Genomic DNA, 14,420 nt, shown 5'->3' with positions numbered 1-14,420 from the left:
AAGAAATATATAATCTTGAAGGCAAATGCTCACATAATTCTAGGACAATATGATTAACATCAGAGTTAATTATATATGAACTACTTTAGAAAGATAGAAAAATGAGGATCTGATTTTACCTGGGAAAAGGCTTCAAAGAAGGCGAGATCTAAGCTGAGCCTTGAGTATAAGTGGTAGCCATGACTAGTGCTCTGTTTCAGGAAGATAAATCTGGCAGTGATATATACAATGAATTCTAAGAAAAATAAATAAAAGTAAGGAAACCATTGGAAGGCTTATACTATAGCCTAATAAAGAGGACCTGAGCACAAGGGGAAACAGAAAAATAGACTAATAAAAGAAACTGCAGAGAAAAAAAAAAAAAAGATCTGGCGAACGATCCAAGTGGGAGGCAAGAGTGAAGGAAGAATAAAAAGTGGCACCATGATTCTGAGTGGGTGACTAGCAAAATGACGGTGACTTTAACACAACTAGAGAACAAAGGAAGAGGAATAGACCCAAGAGGGAAGTTTTAAACATTGGGAAATTATGGTGAAAATAACTAGTAGATAACTAGACTGAAAGATAGAACCTAAGGAAAAAAGGAAGATTTAGAAGCATAGATTGGGGAACATCTGCTCACAAAGACTATCTGTAAGTCTAATGGCTGCCTGGCACAGAGCTAGGCCCACACACAGTACTTGCCATACAATAGCTGCCCAATTAAAGATTCTTGGTTAGAGGCTGAACGGATGCAGATTTGAGATTAAAAGAGATGCCTGATGCCAGATGTGGTAGCATGCACTTGCAGTCCCAGCTACTTGGCTGAGTCGGGAGGATTGCTGGAGCCCACGAGTTCGAGGCTATAGTGTGTGGTGATCATGCCTCTGAATAGTAACTGCACTCCAGCCTGGGCAACATAGTGAGACCTATCTCCAAAAAAGAGATGCCTGAGGGGAAGTCTGTAGAAAGAAAAAACAGAAAAGCTAGGCAAGATGAGAAAGGAATGAAGAGAATCCTGAGAATCTAAGAATTATGGAAAACAAAAAAATTAGGGAATTATAAGAGGCAGGGAATTTAAAAAACATTATGAAATGCTGCAGAGAAAATGAAGACTGAGGAAAAAGTGCCTGAGAAGAAAAAAAGTATTTAAGTATGTAACTGTTAATTATTTCTATCTCCCCTCTAGCCTATAAACTCCTGGAAGATAGGAAAACGTCTTACAAATAGCCCCCAACAGTATCCAGTGGTACCCACTTATTAGGGGCTTGATTTAAAATGGAATAATTATATTAGTTGCTTCCTCTTGGATAACCCTGGCAAAGGATTTCTCTCACAGAGAAACAGAGTTCCTTCCCAGGCAGTATTGAATGTCCTCGCTGATGGTCAAATTAGCAGCAGAGGTCAGAGAAGGTGTGGTAGAGAATGAGGAAGGCTGCTTTGCTTGTTATTTGGAAGCAAGTAATTTTGTACAGGAATCTGACTTATTCCACAAGAGTTAACTAAGTAACCCCCTTTATTGATACTAGGCTCAGAAACTACCACCAGCTGGAGCTAAGGCCAGCTGCCAGTATCTGTTACCCTCCTTTAACTCTAGACAGGTTAATGATACCATGGCATCCCTTGGAGATTTTCTGATGTGCTCCTCAGAAACCAGAGCCAAGTTCACACCTTCAAACAAGTTGCTTCAAATCTCAGCCCCAGGTGTAACATCCTATGATTCACAAGGCTCAGTCACAGCCTAGAGCCAGACCTAAGGTTATAGAAGACCGAGAACTGATAAACATCCAGATCCAGGCCATTAACATGTCCAGAATATCTTGAGGGTGGGAGAGGAACCATGCATTGCTACTGATGAATGCATAGAAGCTGCTCTTTGAAGGTGTTTCCATAGTGCACAGGTCAACTTTTGACCTCCTCCCCTAGACTTTATAGGGCTAAGCACGCTATTGACTTCTTTCTCCAAGGTCCCAGAGAAGCACCAGTGTACTAGATAGTCTCATCTGAGTCATGCATACAGAAAATTACCCCAGAATCCTGTTGCCACCAGGGAGACCTGGGAGCCTGGATCCCTATAAAAGCCTAAAGTTTTATGACATTGGTTCTTGCTACATTAGCCATCAGAAGTAGCTTCACTGGGTTCCCACTTAGTAGCAAAGACTTCAGCTATGGTCAACATCTTTGGCAGGTCATGCAGCAGCCTCAAGCCTAGGCTAAGAAAGTCGTGACAAAGCTCTAAAAACTAACAGTTCTGGGAAGTACCAGGAGGCTAGCTAGAGACTCTCAAGCAAATACTTGTATAGCTTTATACTCAAAAATGTATTTTTCTACCATCTCACCAAAACCCTGTGGGAGGGAACAGTTATTATCCCTAACTTTATAACTAAGGAGACTGAGAAATAGGAAATTAGAAATGATTTGCCAAAAAAAAAAAAAAAAAAGAAATGATTTGCGCAAGTTCTCTCAGATTTTAAGGGCGAACAAATGCAAGGACCCAGTTGTTTCTATTTCTATTCATCCCTAAATTTTGTTTGTAATAGGATAACAGTAAACTGACACAAAAGACACTGGATATCATGAATGGATTCTGCATATACCAGTCTGGAATCCACATTTCCCACCAACTGGACCTCAGGAAACAAAGACTCATAGGTGAGAAACATTGAAGCTTCTGTGCCACCTCCTTCCCCCTTCTGCGTTGGGAGATGTAACAGTTTGCTAGGGCTGCCAAAACAAAGTAGCATAAACTAGGAGGCTTTGACAGCAGAAATTCATTTCTCACAATGCTGGAGGGTGGAAATCTAAGATCAAGATGTCAACAGGGTTGGCTTCTTCTGAGGCCTCTCTCCTTAGCTTATAGATGGTCATCTTCCCTCTGTCTTCACATGGTCTTTCCTCTGTGTGTCTCTATCCTCAACTCCTCTTACAAGGGCTGCAGTCACAATGGATTAGAACCCACCCATATAACCTCAGTTTATATTAATTGCTTCTTTAAGGCCTATCTCCAAATATTGTCGCATTCTAAGATACTGGGGATAGGACTTCAACATATGAATTTTTTTTTTGCGGGGGGTGCACAATTTAGCCCAAAACAGGAGGAAAAGGTGAAATCAAGATCTTAGTGGCATCAGGAATTTAAAAGGCAGGGGAAGAAAGGGGATAATCAGAACCAGAAGCTAGGTACTCTGGTATCTTTCTTTCCTTTAGAGGGAGCCTTTGGAATGGGATGGAAAGGACACCTCAGCTGATGACTTTGGAGAACTAGGCCAGTCTCAACTCTCATCCTTAATCCAGTCTGCTGTCTAACAGAACTAGAGAGTGGAACAATGTGAGTCCTCTTGGAAATTCTACATTCAGTGTGGATGGAGGTGGAGTGGTACAGGGACTTTGTTCATATTTAAAAGATTAAAGCTAGGCCGGGCATGGTGGCTCACGCCTGTAATCCTAGCACTCTGGGAGGCTGAGGTGGGTGGATTGCTCGAGGTCAGGAGTTCGAAACCAGCCTGAGCGAGACCCCATCTCTACTAAAAATATATATACAAAAAATTGGCCGAGCATGGTGGCGCATGCCTGTAGTCCCAGGTACTTGGGAGGCTGAGGCAAAAGGATGGCTTGAGCCCAGGAGATTGAGGTTGCTGTGAGTTAGGCTGATGGCACGGCACTCACTCTAGCCTGGGCAACAAAATGAGACACTGTCTCAAAAAAAATAAAATAAAATAAAATATAAAATAAAAATTAAAGCTAAATTCCTAAAGAAATAACTATTGCCATCTACTCAGTTTCGTCTTTTGAATTTTTTCTACCTAAGACTTTAGTTTTTACCAAAACAGTTGAATTCCAAAGTGTGATCTAGATTTGTATATTAGAGAAGCAGAAAAAGAGGGACTGAGACTATCAGGATGTAGCAGGAATTGGCAGCTCAGGAGCATGCCTTCATTACTGACCCACTGGGCAAGCTACTTCAACACCCTATAAAAAACAGCTCCCCTTTATTGCATCAAAGGCCCAGCTGGCGTTGCCAATTTTCCCAGAGATAGACAAGAGAAAGAGAAAAAAAGGGTTGCAAGTTAGAGCACAATTAAGGCAAAATGTGGCAAATTCAAGAGTTCCAAAGAACTTAAAAAGGAATAGAGCTGGAAGGAAATATTTGCAAACTGTACGTTTGATAAGGAACTTCTATCTAAAATATATAAAGAACTCCTACAACTCAGCAACAAAAAGACAAATAACCCAATTTAAAAATAGGGAATGGGTTTGAATAGACATTACGGTAGTTCCCCCTTATCTACCGTTTCACTTTCTGTGATTTCAGTTACCCACAGTACAGTATAATACAGTATTTTGAGAGAGAGACCACAATCACATACCTTTTATGACAGAATATTGTTATAATTGTTCTATTATTGTTGCTGTTAATCTCTTACTGTGCTAAAAGTTTATAATTAAACTTCATCATATGTATGTATAGAAAAAAACAGTATATATTGTGTTTGGTACTATCAGCAGTTTCAGGCCTCTACTGTAGGATCTGGGAATGTATCTCCCATGAATAAGAGGGGACTACTGTACTACAAAGATATAAAAATGGTCAATAAGCACATGAAAAAATACTCAACATCATTAGTCACTAGGGATATAAGTTAAAACTACAAGATACCGGCCAGGCACAGTGGTTCACACCTGTAATCCTAGCACTCTGGGAGGCCAAGGTGGGCAGATCGTTTGAGTCAGGAGTTTGAGACCAGCCTGAGCAAGAGCGAGACCCCATCTCTACTAAAAACAGAAAGAAATTAATTGACCAACTAAAAAAATATGTATAAAAAATTAGGCATGGTGGCGCATGCCTATAGTCCCAGCTACTCGGGAGGCTGAGGCAGGAGGATTGCTTGAGCCCAGGAGTTTGAGGTTGCTGTTAGCTAGGCTGATACTACAGCAGTCTAGCCCAGGCAACAGAGTGAGACTTTGTCTCAAAAACAAAAACAAAAAAAACTACAAGATACCAGTTCACACCACTAAGATGGCTATAACAAAAAAGTAAGTGTTGGCAAAGATGGGGAGCAAATGAACCCTCATACATTGTTGATGGGAAGGTAAAATAGTACAATCACTTTAGAAAATAGTCTGGCAGTCTTTCAAAATGTTAAACAAAGTTACTATATAACCCAGCAATTCCATTCCTAGATGCATACCCAAAAAACATGAAAATTTATGTCTATACAAAAACATATACATGAATAGTCACAGCTGCATTATTCATAATAACCAAAAAGTACTGATACATGCTATAACATGGATGACTCTTAAAAACATTATGCTAGGTAAAAGAAGGCAGACATAATAGGCCATACATGGTAGGAATCCATTTATATTAAGTCGCCAGACTAGAAAAATCTATAGAAACAGAAAGCAAATTAGTAGTGGCTAGCAGAATAACTGCTTAATGGGTGTGGGATTTCCTTCTGAGATGACAGAAATGTTCTAGAATTAGGTAGTGGTAATGGTTGTACAACCTAGTGAATATACTAAAAACCACATAATTATACACTTTAAATTGATGAATTTTATGTTATGTGTATTATATCTCAATAAAAAAATTTGTGAATTAAAAAAAACAGGAAGACTCCTTTGTCAAGCTACTGAGGGGAAGTGGTGTAAAAGTAGGACTGGGTGAGAAGGCTGAAAGAGTACAAGGTCTGGTATCTTTGTCCCCATTTCACTTACAATAGTGAAAGAAGTGGAAGGAAGCTTTCTTTGTATGAGAGGCAGGAATCATGGATAGCTGGTAAAAGATGAAATTTGGAAATTAAAAAAAAAAATTCTCAACCAAAAATGAGCATGGGCAAGTATGGTCATGATTTGTTCTTTCTAAAGATTTTTTAGGTAGGAAAACCCACCTTATTCCTGTTCACAATTTAACTGCCCAGAATGCAAAAGGATACACTTCCCTACTCTATATGCTGTCAACAGATATTTATGGAGTGCCTTTTATGTGCACAACAGGACAACTACCTCATCTTCTCCCTCTTTAAAGATAAGTGAAACTCTCGTTCCTAATTCTACATCACAGAAGAAATGATTTTGCTTTCTTTTATCTCCCAAGAGCCTAATCACATCTTTTGGGTTCAAGTTGATTTGGAGAACATGGGAACAAAATACAAGACATAAAACAGGTTTTAGAATGATCAGTGATGTCCTTTCATTGGGACAATTTGAATGGGAGATGCTGATGGGACAAGTAAGTGTCCAAAAAGCAGTTAGGATTATGGATCTAGAGTCTGGGCTAGATAAGAGAGCAGCCCACATAAAGGTGGTAGGTGACATAATGAAACAGATTTCATAGGAAGAATGTATACAGCTATACAAAAAGAGGAACTCCATAAAGACCAACATTTATGAAATGAGCAAAGAGAGAAATCAGAAAAGGGAGACTGAAGAGATCAAAGAGGAGGAAAGCTGGGAATGGTTTCTTAAATGTCAAAACAGGAGGGAATATTCAAGAGTATCAAATACTGCAGAGAGATCCAATAAGATAAAGACTGAAAAACAACTATTAAATTAGATAGCTAGGAGCTCACTCATGACCTTCACAAATACAGTTTTAATAAAATGACAACGAAATCTCCGACACAGACTTTCCTCAAGTGTACTCCTTGAAAAACTAGTCCTGTAGGTAGGATGCTTCTCCAAAAGAGTTTCATGGTCAAATAAATTTGCAATAATGCTGTACATATTAACTATTCAAAGAATCATGGTAAGCCTAAGAATGTTCAAGTTTCTGAGAAGACCTAAGATAAAGCAATCTGTTGTGATTATACTCTACTGAACTCTGTTTCTCAAATTTCTTTGACCAGGGAATCCTTTATCATATGATACCTATTAACAACTCCAAAAATTGGAGTCCTATGGAACACACTTTGGAAAACAGGGTTCTAAGATTATGGTGGCAGAAATAAGTACTTAAAAGATAGGTTCTGGCTGGGTGCGGTGGCTCATGCCTGTAATCCTAGCACTCTGGGAGGCCGAGGCAGGTGGATTGCCTAAGGTCAGGAGTTCGAAACCAGCCTGAGCAAGAGCAAGACCCCGTCTCTACTAAAAATAGAAATTAATTGGCCAACTAATATATATATAGAAAAAATTAGCCAGGCATGGTGGCACATGCCTGTAGTCCCAGCTACTCGGGAGGCTGAGGCAGGAGGATTGCTTGAGCCCAGGAGTTCGAGGTTGCTCTGAGCTAGGCTGATGCCACAGCACTCACTCTAACCTGGGCAACAAAGTGAGACTCTGTCTCAAAAAAAAAAAAAAAAAAAACAACAACAAAAAAAAAAAACCCAAGAGCTCCTGCCAAACCCTCCTTATGCCCTGTCTCCATGCCTTCTCCTATACTGTCCCTTCCACCTGGAACACCCACCCACCTGCTGCCACCGCAGTCTCTGTTTCTAGAGCTAAAAGTCTCACCTCCTCCCCCAGATTTTTCTGCAGTTAAGCCAAATAAGGTACAGATTCATATCCATTCCCACCCACACTACCAACATTACTGCCTCATCAGCATTAGCAATGTCATCACAAACACTTATTAAGTACATATGGCCAGGAACTCAGCCAGCCCAGAGGAGACATACAGATGACTCTATATGATCTCTTCCCTCAAGTGGCTGATAATCTTATAGGCATAACATAAGTGTAGCTAGGTACCTCTGATAGTTCCTCAAAGTCTATTTAGTGAAATAGCTGCTAAAGTAGTATAAATGAGGCCGGGCGTGGCTCACGCCTGTAATCCTAGCACTCTGGGAGGCCGAGGCAGGTGGATTGCTCAAGGTCAGGAGTTCAAAACCAGCCTGAGCAAGAGCGAGACCCCGTCTCTACTATAAATAGAAACAAATTAATTGGCCAACTAATATATATAGAAAAAATTAGCCGGGCATGGTGGCACATGCCTGTAGTCCCAGCTACTCGGGAGGCTGAGGCAGGAGGATTGCTTGAGCCCAGGAGTTTGAGGTTGCTGTGAGCTAGGCGGCTGACGCCACGGCACTCACTCTAGCCTGGGCAACAAAGCCAGACTGTCTCAAAAAAAAAAAAAAAAGAAGTATAAATGACCTATAAACTTATAGGAACTATTCAAATCACAAAGCAATGCAAATTAAAACAATGGGATACCATTCTTTTGTCAAATTGGCAAACATTTTCTAAAATGATAATATGCAATGTTGATACAGCATATTCCAATAGTGAAAGTACAAATTAGAAAAACTTTTCTGAAAATAAATCTGGAAGTTTGTCAGAAGTCTTTAAAGAGAATATACCCCTTTAACTTTAGTAATTTATTTGACTCTATTTTGAGAAAACGAAAGAAATACAGAAATGAAAACAATTTATGCATAATGATGCTCACAGCATTATTTTAATAGTAAAAAAAACAAGAAGAGTCATTATTATACAGTTAACATTATTATACAGTTAATTCCGTAACTCTCTGATGGAATATTATTAATCCTATTAATAATCATTAAACCATGGTTTCAAAAAATATTTAATAATTCAGAATAAGATCACATAAACTAAGGGAGAAAATAAAATCCACACATATTGGCCGGGCGCTGTGGCTCACGCCTGTAATCCTAGCTCTTGGGAGGCCGAGGCGGGCGGATTGCTCAAGGTCAGGAGTTCGAAACCAGCCTGAGCAAGAGCGAGACCCCGTCTCTACTATAAATAGAAAGAAATTAATTGGCCAACTGATATATATATAAAAAATTAGCCGGGCATGGTGGCACATGCCTGTAGTCCCAGCTACCCGGGAGGCTGAGGCAGAAGGATCACTCAAGCCCAGGAGTTTGAGGTTGCTGTGAGCCAGGCTGACGCCACGGCACTCACTCTAGCCTGGGCAACAAAGCGAGACTCTGTCTCAAAAAAAAAAAAAAAAAAAAAAAATCCACACATATTATGATCCAAATTCAATAAATTTATGTTCATATATATATAAATTATATAAGAAAACAGCTAATATAATAGTTAATATTTTGCTGTTATTGGTTTTACATTCTTGGCATTGGGAAAAATAAAAATAGAATTAATTAGAAGATAAAGAAGCACATGGAGACTATACATGTTGACGGGCATTTCTGCCTGGTTAAGCATCCATAAAAGGTTGGCCAAACACTCTTTGTCAGCACTGGCCTCTAGAATACCAGCCTTAAAAGCACAGCCCTGGCATTAAAGGATCTTATAAGAAGTACACAGAAGAGATAGACATATCAGTAAACAAGTAACTCCATTACATCATGGTGAATATCAATCTAGAAAAACTATGCACAGAGTCTGGAAACTTTACCCAAAAACTGACACCTGATTGAGTTTTAAAAGATATAAATGAAAAGGTGGCTAAGTGAATTAAGAGAAAGAGTATTCTAGGCACAGGAAATAGCAAATACAAAGTCTCTAAGGATTTCTGAAAAATAAATAATTCTGTATGCTAGAAATGTCTCCTAAACAAGGTAGCAAAGAGTTAAAGCTAGAAAGGCATGTAGCATCTATATTGGTGCTTTTAAAACTATTTTTTGTTAAGAACCTATCTTTTTTATTCCCAATATGGAACAGACTGTGGTCTATACCCTGTTCAATGAGATGAGGCCATTGATCATGTGCTTGATGTCATGGCAATTCAAACTGCCTCTAAATGCTAACTTTCAATTTCAGATTATTTTATTAAAGACTAGAAACAAACAGTTCCTGGACTCAACTGGTCCATGGACCACAACTTTAGTAACAATGAGCTAAACTATAAAGGCTTTATTGTATCATGAGGGTGATGTAGAGCCACAGAAGTATATTTTTTTTCTAATTTCTTTTTTTTAAATCATAGCTTGTGTTTAATTTTGTAGATAATTTACAAGCCTAAGAGAAGGATATTATTCTCCCAATTTTCTGGATTAGAAAAATGTGACTGATTAAGCTTAAAAATTTTTCTCACAATGACATAATAAGAAAAAATATTGGCAACTTATATCACAGGCAAAGAGTTAGTTTCTGTAAAACATAAAAAGCTCTTGGGAATTAGTAAGAAAAACACCAACAGCTCAATAGAAAATGGGTAAAGAATATGAATAGACAGTTCACAGAAAAATAATTACTAATAACCTTTACATATGGTATATGAAAATATGCTCAACTTTACTAAGAAATGCAAACGTAAACTATCAAGACACTATTGCCAGCCGGGCGCAGTGGCCTGTAATCCTAGCTCTCTGGGAGGCCGAGGCGGGCGATTGCTCGAGGTCAGGAATTTGAAACTAGCCTGAGCAAGAGCAAGACCCATCTCTACTATAAATAGAAAGAAATTAATTGGCCAACTAATATATCTAAAAAAAAAAAAATTAGCCGGGCATGGTGGTGCATGCCTGTAGTCTCAGCTACTCGGGAGGCTGAGGCAGGAGGACTGCTTGAGCACAGGAGTTTGAGGTTGCTGTGAGCTAGGCTGATGCCATGGCACTCACTCTAGCCTGGGCAACAGAGTGAGACTCTGTCTCAAAAAAAAAAAGACACTATTGCCTAGCAGACTACCGAAAATCTAAAAGTATGACATGTCACTCTATTGGTGGGGTGGGGAAGAAAAAAAGCACTCTTATGCTAGGAGTATAAACTGGTACATGCCCTCCTATGGAAGGCATATACTTTTTGAGGTAGTCATTAAAGCCATTAATAAATATCCCTCTCTGGATCTTTTGAGATATATATATAGCTCCTATTTCAGTTGGGTATGGTTATATGGATTTGCTTTAGCCAGGGAAACATGAGCAAAAGTGATGTATGTAACTTCTGGGAAGAAGTTTTAAAAGCCAGAGTGCAATTTGCTATGTTGTCTTTCACTTGTTATCTTTTCTTTTCCTTTACCATTGTGACTGGCAATGGTTGGTCCATCAGCCTAGACTGTAGAGAGAAAACAACTTAATGCAGAATTCCTTGACATGTGGCAGGACATGCAACACAGGCAAGAAACAAATCTTTGTTATTTTGAGCCACTGACAAATGGAGGGCAATTTGGCAATATTTATCAAAATTATAAATGCATATCCCCATGATATACTTGCACACATGCAAAATGACATATGTATATGGTCACTCATTTGCAACATGGTTAGAACAAGTGGAAACAACCAAATGAACATCAAAGGACTAGTTAAATACTTCAAGTACATTTGTTCAATGGAATACCACATAGCTACAAAAAATGAAACATTCTCTTAGAGTTGATATAGAAGGATCCCCAAGTAAAAAATCAAAATATTCTCAGTATGTATAAAAAGGTATAAGGGAGAATTAGAATATATACTCATATTTGCTTATATATGCATTAAAAATTTCTAGAATTATAAATAAGAAACTACCGAGAAAGATTACCTTGGGCAGAGGGTGAAGGGGTTACTAGGCCAAACTTCCAATTACTAGAGATTGAGGAAAATCCTTGATGCCTTGCTTAACTTCTTTTTCTCTTATAACCCAATCTGTCAGCAAATTTCATCTTAAGTATAAATGGTGTACTACTGCCTCTATCTTAAACTGTTATCAGATCCCTCATTAATTTCTGGCTTATTTTTCTCCTCTTGGCCACTTCTAATCAATTGACAATTACTTTATCTGTGTTAAGAATATCTTTAGGCCAGCTCTGTGGCTCATACTAGCACTCTGGGAGGCTGAGGCGGGGTGGATCACTCAAGATCAGGAGTTCGAAACCAGCCTGAGCAAGGAGACCCCATCTCTACTAAAAATAGAAAGAAATTAATTGGCCAACTAAATATTTATAGACAAAATTAGCTGGGCATGGTGGCACATGCCTGTAGTCCCAGCTACTCGGGAGGCTGAGGCAGAAGGATTGCTTGAGCCCAGGAGTTTGAGGTTGCTGTGAGCTAAGCTAATGCCATAGCACTCACTCTAGCCCAGGCAACAGAGTGAGACTCTGTCTCAAAAAAAAAAAAAAAAGAAAGAAAGAATATCTTTAGTATTTTTCTCTGACTTTAGTAGCAATGGTTCTTAGTTACACCAAGATAGACCATGCCCCTTTCTATGATTCTAAGCTTTGGCAACTGTTTTCAGCTATTCTTTTTAAGAGACTCTGAACTACTGCTTAAAAAGAAAAACATAATTTAAACTGTGTCTGCTCCAATATATTCTTATTTTTCTCATTCAAAGCTCTCCTTTTACCTGGAGAAGGTTAGTTATTTTATACTTTCCTTTATAGTAAGAATGACAAGATCCTTACATCTGAAAAGGTAGAAATGAAAACTTAGTATTATGACACTGACTCCATAAATGTTCACTTCCAACGTTTACCTCATGTCAGTATAGATCAACAGATTCCCAATGTTTGTAAACAGCCTGATCAATAGAAATTAGTTTTTAGCATATACCTCTCTCAATATAGATTTATTCATTTAAAAAATTATACACACTTACACTGGTATTTATATATGAATTATATTATAAAATTAAAATGTGAAAGGCATTAAAAATTTTTAGAAAGTTTATTAATAAAAAATTTTTGCTATAACTAAAAATATTAGCAGTAGTAAATTTTTTTTAGTGAAAGCAGTCTGATATAATATGCCTAATTATTTTCTAAATCTTATTTTAATATTTTGTTATAGAATGACTTGAAGGTCTGGTTCCACATTCAATCATTTCAATACATGGTTTTCACAGCTATCATATCTGAAAAAGATCCTGATACAACAATCAAATGAAAGAACTGTAATTGGTTCCTACATGTCAATTATTCATAGATTCTGTTGAACTTTGGCTAGTAATTTTTCATCTTTTCTGATGTCAGTTGTTCTTGCAAAGTAGTCAGAAATATTTTTATGTTTTTAACAAATAAGTTTAAAACTCACTGAAATTCTTCATTAGAAAGAGTGTTAATATGCTAATAGTCTCTTTCCAAGATTTTAGCATTCAGTAATGAGTTTTTATCAGTAACAGTCACTGTTTCTGATAAAAGAACACACACCTATACAAATGGAAACATTTTTCAAACATTTGTGTTCAAAATACTTTCTCCAAAGCAGGTACCTTTTTAATAATTATTAAAACACTACTAGCTCATGCCTGTAATCCTAGCACTTTGGAAGGCCAGGAGTTCAAGACCAGCATGAGCAAGAGAGAGACCCTGTCTCTACAAAAAAATAGAAAAACTAGCTGGGCATCATGCTGCACACCTGTAGTTCCAGCTACTCAGGAGACTGAGGCAGGAGGATTGCTTGAGACCAGGAGTTTGAGGTTGCAGTGAGCTATGATCATGCCACTGCACTCTAGCATGGGCAACAGTAAGATCCTGTCTCAAAAAACAAAACATCTCAGAGCTGGAAAAATTTTTTCTTAAAAAAAAAAAAACAGAAAAACCAAAAAAACCCATTACCTTCTCCCCAAGGGGTCAAACTAAGAGTGCTTATGTGAAGCTAGAACAATTTGAGCATCTATATAAATGACAGTAATGGATTACAACTCATGTAATAAATTAGGAAGAGTCCATACTGACATAAATCAAGAGGGGAAAAGGTAAATCTCTATAACAGAATGCCAACTAATTAATGTAGAAAGGATAGTGGAAACAGAAAGTTATCAGTTGCGGTAGATTCAAAGAGGCGTCATCAATGGATACTTAACTGGTAGGTAGATATTTGATGAGTAACAAGGTATCAGCATAGTCTCAGGATCGCACCATAAAGCACTTAACAATTACAAAGGGGAAAACAGTGGAATGGAGAAACCTGGCCAATATAGACTTAACCAAGTGATTAAGCTAACAACCTGTCCCAGTGGTAGGACAAGTTGACATCATGTACTTTCTGATGTGATGCACTGAAAAAAGCACAGCATCATTTTTGTGTAATTCCTGCCAAGAAAGCATGGCCTGAGTATGGACACAAGGAAACACTGAATGGATCCAAATTAAAGAATGAAAAGCCTACAAGATGAAAAGCCTATATCATTTAAAACTGTCAAGGATGGGAAAGACTAAAGAATTGTTCCAGACTGAAGGAGGCTAAAGAAATATGACTACTAATGTAACGTGTCATCCTGAATGGGATCCAGGATTACAAATGAAACAGAGACATTGTAGGGACAATTGGCCAAATACACATGAGGTCTTGAAGGTAGTGTTGTCTGCTGTTGTTTTCCATATTTGGATAGTTATATTGTAACTTACAGGAGACTAGCCTTGTTTTTTAGGGAAATACAAACAGGAGTATTTAGGAGTGACAAGAATACCATGTCTTCAACTTTCTCTCAAATGGATCAGAAAGACTGATTATAATGGAGAGAGGGTAACAAAACAAATGTGAAATATCAACAATTGTAGCACCTGGGTAAGGGGATATGGTAGTTCTTTATAACTACAGTGTTTGCAACTTTTCCTTAAGTTTGAAATTACTTTAAAATAAATTATGTTTTAA

At 38.1% G+C, this 14,420-nt stretch overlaps 1 protein-coding gene across 8 annotated transcripts in view; it reads right to left on the bottom strand.

Annotated features, from left to right (window-relative positions):
* UNC13B (unc-13 homolog B) overlaps positions 1-14,420 on the bottom strand; it is a 190,682-nt gene that overhangs the window by 65,577 nt on the left and 110,685 nt on the right. The gene's annotated exons all lie outside the window — the stretch shown is intronic.

This window comes from Microcebus murinus, chromosome 12, assembly GCF_040939455.1.
Source record: "Microcebus murinus isolate Inina chromosome 12, M.murinus_Inina_mat1.0, whole genome shotgun sequence".
Taxonomy (NCBI): domain Eukaryota; kingdom Metazoa; phylum Chordata; class Mammalia; order Primates; family Cheirogaleidae; genus Microcebus; species Microcebus murinus.
Note: the sequence above shows the minus strand (reverse complement) of the source record. Positions and strands in the feature narration are given on the sequence as shown.